Source organism: Gallus gallus, chromosome 2 (assembly GCF_016699485.2).
Source record: "Gallus gallus isolate bGalGal1 chromosome 2, bGalGal1.mat.broiler.GRCg7b, whole genome shotgun sequence".
Classification (NCBI taxonomy): Eukaryota; Metazoa; Chordata; class Aves; order Galliformes; family Phasianidae; genus Gallus; species Gallus gallus.
The window spans coordinates 60479114-60497708 of NC_052533.1; the positions used below are offsets into that span (position 1 = coordinate 60479114).

An 18595-nucleotide genomic window follows, 5' to 3' on the forward strand; every position below is an offset into this window, starting at 1 on the left:
TTTCTGCAACAGTCTCCTATTTCACTGGTTCTTTGCCTGAAAAGTAACATCCAACCACTCATTTATAAATGTCTATCTATAGCATCTTTATACCCCTATCTATCTTTTTCCATTTGCATGATGCATACAGCATGTATTTTCCACTTGGTGGGAAAACAGATGAGCAGTGGTTTGCTTCTGCAGCTGTTGATTATGCAGAGGGGAGACTGCTGCAATTTTCCCAAAGGGAGCTTAGCAAGGTTTCGTTTCTTTTTGTGGTCTGCCTCTTCAGCCAGCAATTCACTCATCACCTTGACCATGAATCCCTCGTAAATTGGCATTTGCTCAGCCTGTTTTTAGGCACAGCACTTAACACTGGTCTTAGGACGTTTCTAATTACTGGATAAGGGGCAACATGTGACAGGTTTATAGTTTATTATACTGGGGTGTGCCAAGTTGTAACAACGTTTTGGGTCAGGCCAGGGTCTCAAGAGATCATTAAAAGCTGAAGTAGGCCACTTGACAGTAAATACCAGCACAAAACTGAATTAGATTCCTGTAGTTCTGAAAGAACAGAAAGCTAACTAATTAGCTAGCTGCCATGGTTGATTTCACTGTACTATTATTTTGCTCTTTTATCTGGCACAATGATGTGCTCTGATATTTTACTGGTTGTTAGAAAAGACCAAAGCAAATAAACCTTCACATGCTGATGGAAATCATGCTCTGGCCAGCGTTAGAACATTTATTTCTATTTCACAGTTTTAACAACAATGGCACACATACACATACACACACACACACACACAAATCTGACATAAAGGAGATCCGCTACAGGAAAGATAAGGATTGATCAGCCGGTTTCCATAAAAACACGTCTTTGATTCTTTGCCCATATTTTTTTCCAGATTTGCTCTGAGGTCAGCATCCTGACTTCCCCTTTCCACACAGCTTCTCTGTGGAAGAGAAGACGCTAGTAGGCATGACCTTATAGCATCTCCAAGGACATTAGTTATATGCATCTTGGGGCTCTAATGTCTCTGGGTTGAAAACCAGGGCAGTCAAAAACTATACCCACTCTGGGTACAGAGGCTTAGAGATATCTGGAGAAATATTGCTTATTTTCTCTAATGTGCTTTTGTTTAATAACTTATTTGTCTAAGTTTCTAAAGCAAAACAATTCTAAAGCAATACATTCAAATATGTATTTGAAGGCGATTCTACAGGAAGGCATCTAAAACAGGCCTAAGTTAGCAAAACCACTTTGCCTTACCCGTGGCCCACATCTGAAAGCTATAAATTGGAAACTAAATAAATGGACAGTCGCAGGAAGGACTGGAGCAAGCCATGAGGTTTGCATCTAGATATGAATTCTCTCCAAGTTGCTGAAAGCAAATCAAGTATGTATATTTGAATTAAACGTAGAGAAATAAAGCTGGGAACTCTTTCCAGGGTCATGTACTGGAAAATTATGCCGAAATACAAGTGCTCCTTCTAATACAACTTTGTTGGAACTAAGGTAATTAATTCATCCTTTCCTCCTGACTCTTCCCTTTTCTCATAGGCATTTCTGCATTTTTCTTTTGATCTGTGACTTTAAATCCCAGCATGTTATACTACTTTCTCTGGCAGCTGCTTCTCACATGGATGGTTTCTATCCATCAGTGAGCCTGTGGCCACCTTTCCCCTCCTGATGTCAGCTCACTGGGGCAAGGACCTTGTCCATCACCCTGTCCAACTTTACTCATGACTGGGCTCACTGAAGGCTAATGATTATTCAGTGCCAAGTCATCGATGCTGTAGGGGATGGCCCTGATGGGATGTCAACACAACACCTCATCGGTGCCAAACAGAAGCCCACCCCACCTCCCATCTCTCCTTTCCATCCCTGCTTCTACTGCCACGTGGGTGCCTCCAGCACCCATCAGACCCTCATGTCTTGTAAAATAGCAGGAAAGCAGCCAGCAGGCAAGCTGAGGGGCTTTCCTATTGTGCCCATTCTTTAGCCAAGTGAGGCAGGAGAAGGGGAACAGGAGCCTGAGGCTGGAAGCAGGCAGGAGGAGGAGAGGGCCATAGCACCGACTCGCAAGACTGGTAGAACAGTAACTGTGCAGAGGAAAATAGGCAATGGGAAATCAAGGAGCCTTCTTTTTGCTTCTTCTTCTTCTTCTTCTTTTTTTTTTTTTTTTTTTTTTTTCTCAGAGGCCTAAAATTATGGTACCCAGAAACACACAAAGAAATGCCTAAGTGAGAAACCAAGTCAATGGAACAAAGCCAATTTAAACTAAGTAGGTTTGATCCCTAAAGCTCGTGAGTTATCTACTCAAAGCTTCGCTCTCCAGCCACCTGGCTTTCCCAAAGCATCAGTTCAAATGCCCTATTCTGCAGCACTGTTGCATCAGAGCACTCGAAATACCCCCTTGTAGAATAAGACCTGGCAGACACTGGGGCTGAGATGTATGCTCTTTGCTCACATGGTTTATCTTCCAAGAAGGGCAGCAGGCTTTCTCAGTGCAGGAAAGGGAATATAAAATTAATTCAGGCATGCACTGAAGCACTCAGCACATCTACTACAAACTCAAACTGAGCTCAGTCACAAAGCACACTACTGCCTTTTTGTGCGCCTGCAAGTTTGATACAGTGATTTAGATGGATTTGAGATCCTCACAGTGTATTTTCCTGTTCCTGTTGACAAAGTGGCCAACGTCTCCTAAGCCTACAGAGAGTTAACCTTGTTTAGCAACAAAAGGAGGGGGAGAAAGCAAAAAACACCTTACAGAATCTTGAGCTATTAAGACTAGTAAGGTCAATATTGTTACTCATTGTGCTCATAATGAGACCTATCTTTTCCAAATATTCTCCATGACCTTGTCTAATCCAAGTGAGGTTCTCCTGTAATTGGTCATACTTGCAGAGAAAGGGAATCTGAGTAAAAGGGAGAGGGAGAGGGAGGGAAGGGAGCAAACAGGAGCAGGAGGTTCACCCTGAACAGGATTACAGCACGTGCAGTTTTATTTCATGGTCTGCCAAATACCCCTTGCTGTGACTCTGAATGGAAAATGGGATAGAAGAGTGAACCAGAATTTACAGAGCCTTTGAAAAGCAACTGGTGTCAGCATGTGCTCCAAATATGCCAAGTACTTCTTTCAGTAGAGAGAAAGCCTCTTTGGGTTTTTATGGGGCATATGACAGTGGGCAGAAGACAACAAACAGTATGTTGCTAAAAACCCAGCAGAGAGATAAATCTTCCCACATCTCCCCACCTATGAGTCAAGGAGGAGGAAGCATGATCACAGCTATTTTTGTCATGTGTGCCAACATCTTCTAAATACAGCTTAAAAGCCTCACCTCTTTTGGATGAGACAGAGATGTGATGTGCAGCCTGTTGGGTTCTTGCTGGGTACATGGCTCCTTTGAGACAGTAGGTCTGGGTTGTGTCTTGGACTTTTCCCCACAATGGGGAAAGCTAGAATTTTTTTTGCTTCTCAAGGTGAACTGTGATTTTGTCTCATAACCTACTGCCTCCTGGAGTTGGGTTTCCAGTACCAAACTTGGTGACAGCTGGCAGCAGCAACACATCCATTGTATGGACATCTTCCACAGCAGGGCCATGGCTTGATCTGCACCACATGGGAAAAACACTGCTCAGTAGTTTTGAAAAGCTAAAGAAAAGCCTCACAAAGCATTGCACAAGGTAACGTGTAAGAACATATGTAAGCACAGGGTCCCTACTGGAGCACAAAGACAAAACAAAAAGAAGTGCCGAGAGCAGTGAAAGGAAGCCAGAGGAGGTGAGCTCTGGGGTGGCTGCTAGACAGGAGTGGAATTTGGGTGGAATTATACCCATGTGTTTATAGAGAGGTTGTATGTTATTATTCCCCCTCCTCACAAGCTCTGTTTATTGTTCTTGGAATGGGATAAAGAGAAGAAAAATTGGATTTAAAAATAACTTGCATGGTCTGATGTACAAAGATAATATACGGGACAGCCTTAGACATAGATTACGGGAAAGCACAAGTATATATTTAATTATGTATTATTTTTAGACATGAAAAGTATGGAGCGTCTGCTCCTCCAAGCACAGAAGTAACTATGCTCAGCAGTGTTTTACTCCAGTAACACTGAAGGGACATAAGAACTCTTTGCAGAAGCCTTTGAGCAGTGCTTGAGACCCTTCTAACCCAAAGCAGAACCAAGAGCGTGCTTACAGTACTTGGCTGAATTGTAGCTGAACTCATCTTTAGGTCTAACCCTGAGCAAAGAGAACATTTCTTCCCACAGGACTAATGTGCAGTGCCTCTCCCACCTGTAGCTGAGCGTGGTTTCTATGGCAGTTGTTGAGCTGTTAGCATCTTTACAGAGTGCCGGTTCAGATGATCGACTTTCAATCACAGCAGGCCTGACTGTGAAGTTAAAGGACACATGTGCATGTCTGTGTGTGTGAGATCCATGGCAGCCTTGATTAATGCATTGTTTTGCAGAACAGAAAGTTTGGATGGTCCCTCTCTAAGTAGCTATGTGAAATGCAAAAGCACAAGTGGTGTTCCTAAAATTAAATGTGTTCCGGGAAATGAAAAGGCTGAGATTCTCCTAGCAGTTTCAGCTTCCTCACACTATTCGTAGTGTAGCCGTGAAGGCATGTATATTAGTGCACAAGAATAAGTTCCTGACAAAACAAACAAAGAAACAAACAAAAAACCTAACAAAACCAACAAAACAAAACAAAACAAAAAACCAAGAGGGGGAGGACGAATGAAGGAAACAAATAGGCTAAAGATGAAAAATTCCACTTGGATTTGCAAGCTTTTTCTCATCCTTTCCTACAGAAAAATAGAACTGCATGCTGCAACACGGAACAGTTTCAATCACATGGAAAGTGTTTACAGAAAGCTTCAGGTGACTGAAAGCAATGTCCTGTAATGCAGACTGCAAGGCTGCTGTCACTCTGGCATGTGTAGGTCTGTGTCAGCAAGATGTCCTCACAAGAAACCCCATGTTGCAATCATCCCACAAGCAAATGCAGTGTCACAGGATATAATGTCGCATTGCTGGAGCTTAGGATTCCAAGCTGATATTCAGAAAAGGGGAAAAGAACAATTTGATCTACTCTGGGTAGTATGTCAATACAGTAGCGATGTCATTATAGTTAAAAAGAAAATAACACTGATGTAAATGAACCTAAGGAGACTTTGAGTTTCATTTGGTCACATTTTGACTTCAGCAATGCGACTTCACAGTACTTTGCAATGAGCAGGACTGGAGGTAGGGTGTGGAAGCGTGGGATGAAGGGTACCTGAGAGCAGCCTTCAAATATCACCTGTTAATATTTACCTCATCTGTCTCCTTCTGTATTTAAAATATGATTTTGGCTATATATCAAAACACGTTCAGGTCAAAACGCTATCACTATGCACGTGCTGCTTGTTTGAAATATCAAGCACAAAAGGACAAAATCCAAATGATCATGATAATAAGCAGACTCAGCCACTAAAAGTGCAACAGCGTTTTACGGCGATGCTGCTGTCTCATCTTCCGGACACAAATGCTGTCAGCATACTTTAAATGTTAAGTTTCCCCACATAGTGCGTGGTTGCTATGAGCAGGGTATAGGAAACAGCTCACTGTGCCATCTGCTTTGGCAACACATTCTGCAGCGTATGCCTTGCATTCAACTCTGCTCTGCACGGGCACGGACAGTGCATAGATATAATACTGCACGCATGCCTCTGTTAATATAGATACGGATCACATTAATTGCGTATCTATTTTTCCCTATCAGCTACAAGGATATAGATAAAACATCAATCTGTTTTTCTTATAGATACACCCTTGCTCTTTACCTTAATTCAGCCTCAAAACTCTTGTTTCTGGAGCAGAAAAAGGAAAGATGGTGCATTTTGTTATCTAGCTGCCAGCAGCCCAAGCATGCCAGGGTTATGATCTCCCCAGAGTCAGCTGCATGGCAGCTCTCTGGTTATTTAGGGCCCTGGTGGGGGCTGAAAGTCAGGCATGCACTCTAAATGTGCCTCGAGGCTCCTGGTGGTGGCACATCCATCCAGAGCAACCCCACAGGCCCTCCTTTGTGACTTTCCTTCCTGGTCTAGACAGGGCTGGGCGAGACGCCCTATCCAACCACTCTGGCCAGACTGCATTTATCATCACCTGGAATGTAATGTCAGTGTGGGACCTCCAAATAACGAATGGCAGCAGTTACTGCTCTGCTGGTAGCTCGTTACTCTCTGGACAGCATCTGTCAGCTTCTGGAAAAACCTCCCTTTCCAGAGCAAGTCTGCATTTGCCAACAGAAAATGAAGCCTAAGCCATGCATGGAGCTGGGCAGGTTTGAGGAGGAGGATACTTGATGTGGCATCAGAGCCTTGCCAGTCTGCTGGCATACCTCCTGTCAGGCTTTTTGGTGATACTGCTTGAATTTGGGAGGGAGGAACAACTGTTTCTCACAGGACAGCAGGACAGACGTGATGGCTGAGTAGGAAAGTGAAGTAGGAAGTTTTGCTGGTGAAGCACTTCCCTTTTGATCCCAGTGGTGTGAGCACAGCACCCGGGCCAGGCCTATGTGCCAGCTGCACAGCCCTGGACAGAAGAGGAGAGCTGCACCAGTCTGATTTAACAAGTGGGAGCCCAAATTCTCCCTTGTGCCTTCTCTCACTCATTCTACTCTTTCTGGATGCTTCCAGCAGACAGGGATTATTGGAGTAGGATTTGGGGAGGCACCTGACTTATAACAGCTTTTATAGTGCAGGCCTGGGCACCCCACACCACCCAAGCTCTGCAAATGCTGCCAAAAAAAGGTGAAACAGTTGCACCAATAAACAGCTTGGTCCTTATGAGCTTTCAGAGCTGATCCCCATAAACCTAAGGGTGCTTTGAAGGAGGGGGTTGATTGCCTGAGGCTCAGATTGCCTGCTGGAGACAGAGCACAGCCAGCATCGGACAGGATCGGGCCTTTCCCATCCCAGACCTATTGCATCCCTCCCAGCCAGTGGCAGAGGCCCAGCTGCCTGCAGCAGTGCCAGGTTTTATTTGGAAAGAAGCCAGATCACAGGGTTCATTCATCCTCCTTGGCAAATCAAAGGGTGAGGGGCAAAGGGAAAAGGAAAGAACGGGAACCTTGACCGTTTCAGCAGCAGCTGGGTGGTATTTAATTTTCAATCAAGAACCTAAAACAGACTTCAAAGGGCACTGAAGCTGACAGTTTTGTTTTCCTGAAGAGTAGGAGGAAAGATGAACAAGCGAGGAACCAGATCTTTCTCAAAATAATTGCAGCCTTGACATACCTAAATTAGTTTGTAGAAGAAAATTCGGGGGTAGTTGCTCTTATTCATTAGAGATGCAGCAGGACTGCAATATCCAGTTAATCTAAGGCAGCCCAGAGCTACTAAAATAAAGTAAAACAAATCTTCCCTTTTCTCCAGTGGAGTCAGAACATACTTCCCTCCCTCTTCCTTTCCTCATTTTAACTAAAAGTCATAACAAATACCCTCAGCTTGGAGGGGGAAGGGGAGCAATGTCTATTAAAAACATGTCATGAGTTCCTCCTCCCACCTTACATGTTCCATTGCACTTATGATAGATTGCAGTGTTGTGTGTGTAATAGGTTTTGTTACAAATGAGTGAGAAAACAAGTATCTTCACATTTAGAAAAGCATTACTTAAAAACTATTAAAGCCCTTTGATGTTGTGCTTTTTGTGTTTGGTTTTTGTTGTTTTTTGGGTTTTTTTTTCCATCACAGAGGAAAATAAGCAGTCTTTGCTCTGATGAGGCTTACCAGTGCTCCTTCTCCTCTTTTATCTGCAGCAGTTTTATCTGCAGGACTGAGAGGTCTGCACACAGAGCACTGCCTGCTGGGCCAAGGAGACTCCACGTTGGCAACTTGGAGCCTGAGGAAGTGGAGCAGAAACCAAAGGGGCTGGAGGAGAGAAGAGCAGTGCCAAACGCCAAGGAGCTCAAGTCACACCGACTGTCATTGCCCACCAGGCACTTGTGTATGGCTTTGTGGCAGAGCCTTCCTTTGGTGTGGCAGAGCCTTGCTTTGGTGTGGCACCAGGAACAAACATGGCTCTGCCCAGAGGAGCTATGCTGGGTCTGATCTGAGCTGGAGTTGCAGGGACAAACACACAGGACTAAAATGGATGGGTTGTGACTGCATAGCATCCCTGGTGCACATTCCCAGGGCTTTGAAGGGCATTTTTTTCTGGTAGAAACCTGCGTTCAGAGTCCCGTTTCCCACCAGAGTGAAAATCTTTAAGGAAGTCAAAGGGCTAAAATAGAAAACAAAGCTGTTTGTCCTTTCCTGCCTTAACTCATGATGGATGACAGGTAATGGATAGACAAACAAAACTGTCTATATGCTTGTTTGGGCTTAGATAAGCATGCAGCCCTTCTTGGTTTTGGAGCTTGAGGAGAAGATGCTAGCAACTGAGAAGACAGTTTTCCTTCTTTTCATGAAATCCAGGCAGCTGGCTGTAAAGTTTCCTCTCCTTGGGCTGCCTCTGTCAGTGAGATGAAGGCTAAACAAAGAGGGCAAAGAAAAGCTCCTCCCTAAAGAGAGATGTCCATGAAAGAGGGGGATTCTTTGCCTGGGTGTGCAAGCAATAAATAAACTGGAATGGGAAACAGTGAGCTCATACAGCTCTTTTACTAAAATACCAGGATTAGAACTATAAATAAAATTATCATCCTTGGTGAAGGGAAAGAAGCATCTTTTCTTTTTTCATCTCTCTCTTCTTTAATTAATGGTTGATTTTTTTTCTTCATTACTGAAAGTGTTTCTGAAAGCTACCTACCTCCCCTGAAAGGATTTGCAGTGGACAGGAACTGCAGGCCTGGCCCAGAAGCAAATAAGAGCTTTTTGAGAGGGTGGAGGAGTAAAGCACATCCCAGCTATCCTGGTCCTGCCGCTAATGTTTCCCTGTTACTCTGGGAGCCCCTTCCTATCCCAGGGGCTGGGTGGGATTTTGGAGATCTTGTTAGGAAAATCCTTTGCCATGTTTCCCAACCAGTGTTTCCCATGAACCTCGGACAATGATTTAACAGCCACTGAGAAGGTCCTTTGAAACCCAGTAGAGGCTTCTTCCATGATGGTGGATACGGAAGGTGGGTCAGAGCTGGTTGGGCTGCAAGAGGCAGAGCTAATCTGTCAAGAGCCTGCCACAGACCTTAACAGAAGGTAATTATTACCAAATCTCGTTAAGTTTTGGGTCAGTAAACATCATGAAAAATGGACTAACAGAACAGGATTGCTACAGGAAACATGAAAAAAATTATTTCTCAGGTCACCAAGATGCTGAACATGTTGTGGTCCTCTGGTTCACCTAAACTCACCCAGACATTTTATTGGTTCTGTCAATAATGAGCACGAGCAAACAGCTTCTTGTGCTCACGATTGGTTGTTCCCTTACACAAGAGTGTCAGTGATCTTTAAAATTCTAATCCTTATTCTTGCTGAGTTAAATGTGACTCATGAAATCTTGAATGGATCAAAGCCCAGATTTATTTTGTCTAGTATTTTTTAAATAGCGGAACTCAAACAGAAACTTCAAAAACAGTCTGTTATTAATTTTATAAATAAGGATTTGTGAATTTAAGCAAATGGATGGGTCTGCAGGGAGGACTTTTGACGTGCCTTCATTTAGAAGTGTATGTAAAAATATATAGCGAATACATTAATACATCTAGAGATTAAATGGATAGTGATTGCCAGAGTTGGTGGGAATGCAAACACTATTAAATGCACAAAGTTTTCCTGTACTTTGTCTGATACTGGACACCATCAACCAAAAAAAGTGTTCACTCTCTGTGGAAAGCACAGACAAGTATCACAGAAGCACCATGACAAAAGGCAAACCTTTCTGCACAGCCACATTGCTTTTCTTGGATTTCATTCAAATGTAAAATGAAAACAAATTCCCATACCCGGGAAGCCACGGCAAACTGGATGTCAGCTCTGACTTCATCCCCCTGTGTTTTCAATGGAAGCCTTGGCCCAGGAAATTCAGCACATGCTCAAACCCCATCCCAAATGCTTTGCCAGGGCAGGAGCCCTGAGACAAAAGAAGGACAAAAGGTTCATGTCCACATGAAAAGGGAACTGCAAACATCTTTCCTGCATTATGTTTCACTGCGAAAGGAAAATCCCAGCACGCTCCAGACAGCACGATCCTGCAGTCCATCACCCACTAACACTTAGGAGGCAAGGGTTTGGGTGACCAGGAGCTGGCAGTGAGCATAGTCCGTGAAGTTTAGGGTCAGGGATGTCCTCCACCAGCCAAGTTGCCTGGTGAGACTGCAGGGCCTTGTGATGGACTGGTTCCTTGCAATGCAAACGGTCGCTATGGTAACTCCAAGATTGCACACATCAACAGATTTTTAAAATATTGGCAGTTTGGGAAGTGACTGTTTAGGCATTCTAATCAGGTCTGATACTTACACATTTAAAGGTATCAGATGCTTAAAATAAAAAATAATTTTAAAAAAATGAAGAAAGCAAGCAGAAAAATCTGAGAGTGCCTAAGCAGTGCCAAATTAGAAAACAAGCCCTAAATATATTGACAGAGGCACATTTGAAAAACAGCATCTAAACATAAAGAGGAAAGAGGAGCAAAGACAGAAATCACTGCTCCTGTAGAAAACAAACAGACCATCGTCACCACCACTTGCATCTGGTGACACCACTCTGCCAGTCTATGCCACAGATCCCCTGGAGGAAACCACCAGCAGGGTCCCACCATGAACCTCTCCAGGTGGCCAGAGGACTCCTGGGCCTTGCACAGATTTGAAGGCCACTGGCCAGGGAGCGTGCAATGCAACAAGCCCAGTGCTCTGCACATGGCTCTGCTTGGAATCAATCTCAGCTGTTAATCTGTTTCCCATATTTTCAGTGTGTTGTGAGTGTTGTGAACGCTTGCACATGCAGGAAGGAGGTGGACGTTTTGAAAGCTGGGCTGAAGCCTTTGAATGTGGGGCTCTGTCTCCTGGAAGGGCAGCATGAAGTAGTAGGACACATACTCGAACGAAAGCCTTCAGATGAGAAGTTGATGTCAACACTGATGATCAAACTTTGATGAGCAAGTTTCAGTTTCAGACTTAATCGCTCCTGGGAGAATATAAAGCAGTTCACATGTTTACAGCTAATTCAGGTTTCTAAGGTGTTTATTTACAATTGGATAAAGCTAGAGATGCAGAGAAAGACTGCCAAACTATAAAGTGATACTAATTTAAAAAGACCCTTGAAAGCTTTGATCCTGGAGCACCATCATGTTTCAAAAGGGTGCAAGCTCTGTGTCTGCAGAGCTTGACAGCCCTTGTATCATAATTAGAGAAGTGACTGTGCACACTGTTGTCAAGGAAGAAGAAACTGCCTCCAAATCAAGGAAATCTAGAATAATCTAATTGTGACTGGTGAGCATCGCTGTGCAGACATGAGAAAGAAAATCTTCATGATCACAGACATCATCTTCAAATCCATGATGTTACCCATGTGCCTATCTTCATTTTTTACAAAGTCCCTTCACACCCTGACACACCTTCAGCTCCCAGAAACAAACCGTGCTCTTCTCCTTAGACCCTCATTCCCCCACATCACAGCAAAATCAGTATCTGTTAGCACCTTCCTCCCATTTGTGTCAAATCAAGACCTACCTTGTGCCCGCTGCCTGCCTGCCACCCCTGACTACTGCTTGAACCCTCAGAGTAGGGTCCCTCTCTCTTCTCCCCTCCCCTCCCTAAATACAGACATTTATATATCCAACCACTGCCTGGAAATGTTTTCTGATTGCATCTGGCACGCACTCCTATCTTGCACTCAGCAGAAACAGTGCTTAGTGCTTCTGAACACCTTGTCTTGGCCAACGGTTGGGACACCATTCTACTTTGAACTTCCATGACCTGTCAGACATCCATAATCATGTGACTGAAGACAACCCACAGGCTGTCTCTTGTCCTACACTGCCAAACTCCAAACACGGTCACCCTCCCTCTTAGACCTCTCTTAGCTCTCTCTTTCAGCTTTTCAAACTAAACTGAGTAAAAGAAGAGTTCCCAAACTCCTTTAACACCTCTTTGGTTGCTGTGTTAGCATCTGCTTTGACTTTCATGCTGCTGTTTGGTCACTGTGCTCACTATACAACTCTCTATATTGCTTCCTGCCCACAGCTGAGTTGCATAGATTGTCTCTGCGTGGTATCTCTGTGTGACTCTGTGCTGCTTAAATTCTCATTCTCCTCATCTACATCACTGCAACCTCCTTTTATCTGGTGTTCTTACACTGGCTCAGCCTGCCTTTTCCTAGAAAACTGATGGTTCTTGCTCATTATTTTGATTGCACTATTTTCCATTTCCCTCCCTCACGCAATGCATGCTGGCTGTCTTAAGTGTTCATGCTGACCACTTGCACATTGAGTCTCCCGCTCAGTACAAAAGATTGTAATTTTTCAAGTAAGCACTTCCACAGTTCCTTCCAGGAGCTACTTCTCCAGTAAGAAATTCACACTGACACCTCGTTATCCCCCTTCTCATCTTTAGAACTCTTCCTTATCACAGCATTTATGCCAAACCCGGTAACTATTAGACTGCAGCTCACAGCACAGTGGTTTGTGCACACACCACCACCTGCCTACAACCACCTCTTGACTTGTGCTCAAGTTGTGAACTTCTCAGGACAGTGGCAAGGTTTTAACTGCACTCTGACCAACCTTTGCTACTCGTGCTTGGCACCTCTGATAATTTACTGCATGACCTGAGCAGTTGTATGATTCTATGATTCTATGACAGCTGTCTCAAATTAGCCACCTTGATTTTAAAACACAAGGTCTTCACTTAATATTTGCATAAGGTGCTGAATTGACATGAAAATAATTACATTGGTTTTGCAAAGAAAAGAGGACTTAAAATAGTCACTATTTTTATCAAATACTTAGAATAAATAAATTAATGAACTTTTTTTTTACTCTAAAACAAGTTCTTTCTTTCTGTACACCTTTCCTGCTTAATTAACTACCATATCAATAAGCCAATGAAATTATGGGAAGTTACATTTACATAATCAAACCTATTTAAAATCAATCTAATTAAGCTGGGTGCATACCTCTAAGTAGACATTTAAACCAGTGTAATCCTTGCACGCACTGTTTTCAGCTTGCATTGATAAATCACTGTAAACTGATTTAAGCAAAGGATTAAACTGGTTTATGTACATCTCATTAAGATGTTTGTCCTGGTTTACCGAGATTCATGTTAAACTGATTTCTGGAAAATGGTGCAAGTTTTACTTATAAACAAAAATTTGGTTTCCTTTCCTTACCGTTCCTCTGAAAGTCCTAAGTCAAGATCCACTGGCCATACAGTGATGGGTCTGAAAAGATAATGGGGCACGTGATGCTAATAACCCCCAGGTCATTTCCAGGCTTTCAGTCTCTTTATTACCAGGAAGAACTTCAGGTCAGTAAAAACAGCAGGAAGGAAGGAGCAGTCAACCTAAGCTGACCCAGCTCACCAGCTCAGTGCTCTGGAGAGTCTGCAGGAGTGACCCCAGTGAATGCCTCTCCCAACATCCTTTAGTGCTTGTCATCCCAAAGCCCTCAGATCCTCCTTCATGAAAATTGATTATGAATTGGGTAAGTTGTGGTCCAGCTCACACTGTGTTGTGCTCATTCCCTGAAAGCTGTGTGAGAATCTACGCTGTTCCTCCAGATTCAGAATGCATGGGGATCACCACTGGTGAGAAGAGGAAGGGTTTGCAATTTGTAGACTCTACTTTCAGTACACTTTCCTTACCAATGTCAGACATGCTTCTCTTTCACTCTAGGCTGCAGGTCTGGTGGACCCGCAGGCTAGAGTAAATATTTATCTTTTTAATTCCCAGATCAGATTCAATTGCAGAGAAGAAAAGAAGCAGCCAGTTTTGAGGAGACAGCTTCTTGTCACAAAATCTTAGCTATTGTATCTCATCCGTATTATCCTGCATCTAAGGGCTTTGTCTGACTCAGCTGTAACCTTTCAGAGCTTCTGAATGAAGACAAGGCAAGTCAGGAGGTAGTCTTTATGCTAAAGCTCTTTAAGCCATTTTCAATTGTGACATTTCTTAACCTATAATTTAGCATAATATTGTGGGGTGCATCATGCTGTGGAACTAACTGTTCTTAAACTGTTCTATTTTAACAAGTGTATTTCTCCATTTTAAGGTTATGTCATGGTGAAAAACAGTCTTAATTTTAATGAAACAAATATTTTTCTCTCTTTGTGTTTCTATGGTGAAGGTATTAGCCTAAAGCCTTGAGGGTGCCACTCTTTTTTGCAATAGAATGTCTCACTCATAATTTAATCATTCAGTTGCACAGAGTAAATCTGCAGCCCAAATTACTCTGAAGTGGTTGCCTGGCAGGAGGGACATTTATGTCCATTACACTTTCTTATCCAAGTAATGGCTAAGCACAACTAGGGGATGTGGCACAATTTTATAGCTTTAGCCTTTAGGAAGGCCATTAGACTGATCAAGAAACACAAAGATGATGAAGAGGGGAGTGCTGGATCCCTTTCAAGCTTATCAAAATAGGGTTAGCACTGTTATTTCCAGTGGAAAATCCATGACACCATGGATTCATAAGCCAGGTGCTAGGAAGGGTTGAGACACCCATGATCTGATTTAGGAACAACATCTCCCTCTCAATGCTATTGTCTTGGTTGCTGCACACATGATACTTTTAATCTGCTTGCCAGCATATGTGTAATGCAAAACGATCTGAAGGGCTATTTAACCTTGTCATTCTGCATGCAAATGGAGATTTATGTCTACAGAACAGGAAATTCAGTAAAATGGCAAATGTCTTATGCCAGTAAACGGGCTGCTGAACAAGGCTAAACTTACTCGGAAGGAGGTAAAATCCCTCTGTTGCTTACAGTGATTCGTTACGATGACTACTTCTCAATTCTTTGAACTCTTTTTGCCAGAAGAGAGTATTTAGATCTTAAAAACAACAGCTGATAGAAGCTGGAAATCAGATAATTGAAACATAAGCTTCATCCTGATATGCAGAAAATGATTATTTGTGAGTCTGACATCCCCAGCAGTAATCTTTGGCTCTAAACTCAAGCACAGAATACTGGCTGAATACAAATACAATTAAATGGAGAGAGAATCTAGCCACGTGCTTAAGTGCATAAGTATCCCAGTCAGCTAGAGTGGAACACTTCTAGTGGAATTCATCTTGCATTTGCAACACATACATGGGTATCTGAGAGCAGCGCTCACACTTGTAATCTGCACTTTCTAAATTCCCCCAGCTGCAAGCGAACAAATGTCATCAGTTTCAACAGACGGCAAATCAGGTAGGCACAACACAGAAACCTTTTTGAAGATCTGCCAAAACAGAATCATCTTGAGATCTAGCTGCCATTTAGCACACAGACGATTTTGCGTGACAAGGATGCAGACAAAACCATGAAAAGTGAACAGCTTCATCTGGATACGTTTCTAATCAATCCATCTGAATCCTCGATTGTAGATGAAACAACAGTTAGTGCAGTTGTCTACGGAACTAAATGTAGATCAATGAACACCTCATAAACTGGTGGAGAAAAATCTTGCCAGGGAAGCAAGATTTATGCTAATCCCTGAGGACTCCTTAGCAAGGACGCTTTCATAGTCAGTGTTTTTTTAGGAGTACATTTTCATAATATCCCTGAGAGGGAAAGCTGCATGCTGTGCAGGCAGGGGCAGAGTTCCTTCCCCGGTGCTCATCCCCCCAGGAAGACCCGATTTACCTCTATTCAAATGCTTCAGAGTTAAACAATATTTAAATGTCACAAGCAGCTTCCAAAACCTGTTGACCTTAGGCCCACTGTCTTTTCTGGAGATTTGTCCTTTGAAAAATGTCTTGTATATTGACAACTATGGATATGTCTAGACAAGAGCTCAGCGTGCTTTCAGAAATGTCTTTAGCATCCATTGTAAACTAAGCAGGGTAAGTTACCTTTTGGTATGTGATCATGCATTCATATTACATCATATAAATGGTGTTATATAAACAATATACATACATATAAGGGATATATCTATTTATATATTAACACACACGTATGTATCTTATAAATATGAAACACAATTTGGTACATGACCATACAGTCATTCTGTGTACCAAGTGTTGCTCCCAGGTTTGAATTTTTGCCCCTGTGATTTATCTGGGAAATAAAAACCCCACAAGTCATTGGCGTCAAAACTGCTGTTCATCTCATCCAGTGGGATTTTCTCTGCTCTGCCCTCTCCTCAGTGCTGCTTCTAACCCAAGATAGCCCAGACACTATTTTACAGCTCCGCTAACCTTCAAGTCCAAGTTTATTGTAATAATTTGCCTTCTGGCTTGCTGCCCTATTCTATGTGCAACTCAAGAGACATATTTCATTGATACCTCCCAGAACTGCTCTGTGGACAAGGGCACTGGAATTCCCCCATACAATAGGTTTTCCTTAGCTTTCATCCAGCAGTGGAGCATCTAAAATCCCAGTACTGTATCTCAAATGTAGAAATTTCCAGGACTAGAAGCCAGTTTATTTTTTGTTCTCCTTACAGCTGTTACTAGATGCTTTAATAGAAAGGGAGAAGGAAGCCCTTACTGTTGAACTCACAGGCTGCAAAGTTGTCATCTTAACTCCTGCTTGCTAGACAGCAATTTAAGTTTTATATCCCTTCCTGGGAGCACTAGGTGTAAATATAACCTCTATGGATAGACTTTTGCATATAAATGTGCAGTTCCTAAATGAAATTTGCTGTATTCTTGACCATAGTGGTCTTCTCTGGTAACTAAGATTTAAAGTTTTGTTTAAGGGGAAAAATCCTTTAACAATGTTCAAATTCATCATCTTTTGATTTTAAGGTCTATTTTATCATTTTTATTTTATTGAGTGGAGAAGAGATGCTCCAATTCAATGTTTTTTTAATGCTATTCCTTCTGGTGTAGGCTTATCTTGAGATCTCTTGTTTATCTCCTTTCCAAGCAAAAATACCTCAGCCTTTTCAATCTGGGAACTGGAATTGTTCAGTCTGGAGAAAAGAAGGCTCAAGGAAGACATTATCACTCTTTACAGTGACCTGAAAGGAAGGTGTGGCAAAGTGGGGGTCCACCTCTTCTCTCAGGTAACAGCAATAGGATGACAGCTAATGGCCTCAAGTTGCACCAGGGGAGGTTTGGACTGGATATTAGGAAGAATTTCTTCTCAGAAAGAGTGGTAATGCATTGGAACAGGCTGCCCAGGGCGATGGTGAAGTCACCATCCCTGGAAATGGTAGATGTAGTACTTAAAGACATGGTTTAGTGGGAGATATTGGTGGTAGGTAGACAGTTGGACTGGATGATCTTAGAGATTCTGTGATTAAGACTGGAAAAGACCTCTAAGATCATCCAGTCCAGCTGTCTACCTATCACCAATATTTCCCACTAAACCATGTCCCTCAGTACAACATCTAAATGTTTCTTGAACACACCCAGGACAGTGACTCTACCACCACTCTGGGCAGCCTGTTCCAGTGTCTGACCACTCTCTCAGAGAAGTATGTCCTAAAGTCCAGCCTGAATCTCCTCTGGCACAACTTGAGGCCATTCCCTCTAGTCAGCTCCTGGGCTAGGATATGTTTCCCCCTTTAAGACAGGTGATACCCATCCGCAGCCATCAGCCCAGGTGCCAAGTGAACTGCCCCATGGTCAAAAAAACCAAAATTCTTGCGTTTGCACCAGCCTCTCAGCCACGTACTTATGAGATAGGTTTTCCTGCTCCTTTCAGTATCCTTCCCTTCCACTGAAGGGATAGAGGAAAATACAACCTGTACGCCCACTCCATCTACTAACTGTTCCAGTCTCCTGAAGTACCTTTTTGATAATCCTCAGGTTCTCTCAGCAACTTCATCACTGCTGGCCTGAGCTATCAATAAAGGACAATGATCAGAGGGTCGAATCAGACTAGAAGTTTCCTAGAAATATCCCTGACCTGGGCCCAAGGAAAGCTGCACACTTCCCAGTGGGTAGAGTCAGGCTTTCCGTTCCTCTTGGAAGGGAGTTGCCTACAACAATCACCCTTCTGTCCTTCTTGGTGGAGGAAGTCTTGAGGTGTGTGTGACCACCTCACCCCTGACAACCTTGCAGATGGACCTCCCATTGCATCCCATCTCACCTCTCCCTCAAGTTCCAGAGCCTGAAACCTATTATGGAGGGGCACCTGGGGAACCAAGGTAGGTCGGGATGGGTGTTGCCTGTGATGCTGATCTGGGACCAGAGACCTGAACCACCACATTTATAGGCAGGCACTCCATCTGAGTTACCACATTCCTTCATGCCAGAGCTTTCTGCCTAGTGGAGACCATGGCTGGATTTGTTGTCTGAAAGGCAGCAGATTGATGAGCTGGTCTCCTGAGTGAAGAGAGATACTATCCCTCCTCACCCTCCCTGCTTGCCTGCCCTGTGCAAACTGCACCATGCCCTTCTGATGTGCCATACCTGGTTGCCCATCCTGCTGGTGCTACTTCTGTGTCGCTGCATTCCCTGGTAGCAGGATTTATACACACAGGGGGTGACCCCGCTGATGCTCCTGGCTCCGCCCCCATGATGTCAG

At 43.3% G+C, this 18595-nt stretch overlaps 1 long non-coding RNA gene across 6 annotated transcripts in view; it reads right to left on the minus strand.

Annotated features, from left to right (window-relative positions):
* LOC107051656 overlaps positions 1–18595 on the minus strand; it is an 80715-nt gene that overhangs the window by 39143 nt on the left and 22977 nt on the right. For 5 of the 6 annotated variants that reach the window (XR_006938507.1, XR_005857518.2, XR_006938509.1 and 2 more), the window contains exon 1: positions 18481–18593. The exons of the other annotated variant lie outside the window; for it this stretch is intronic. This is a non-coding gene — a long non-coding RNA (uncharacterized LOC107051656). Of the gene's footprint in view, positions 1–18480; positions 18594–18595 lie in introns of those variants that run through there. 6 annotated transcript variants of the gene reach the window in all.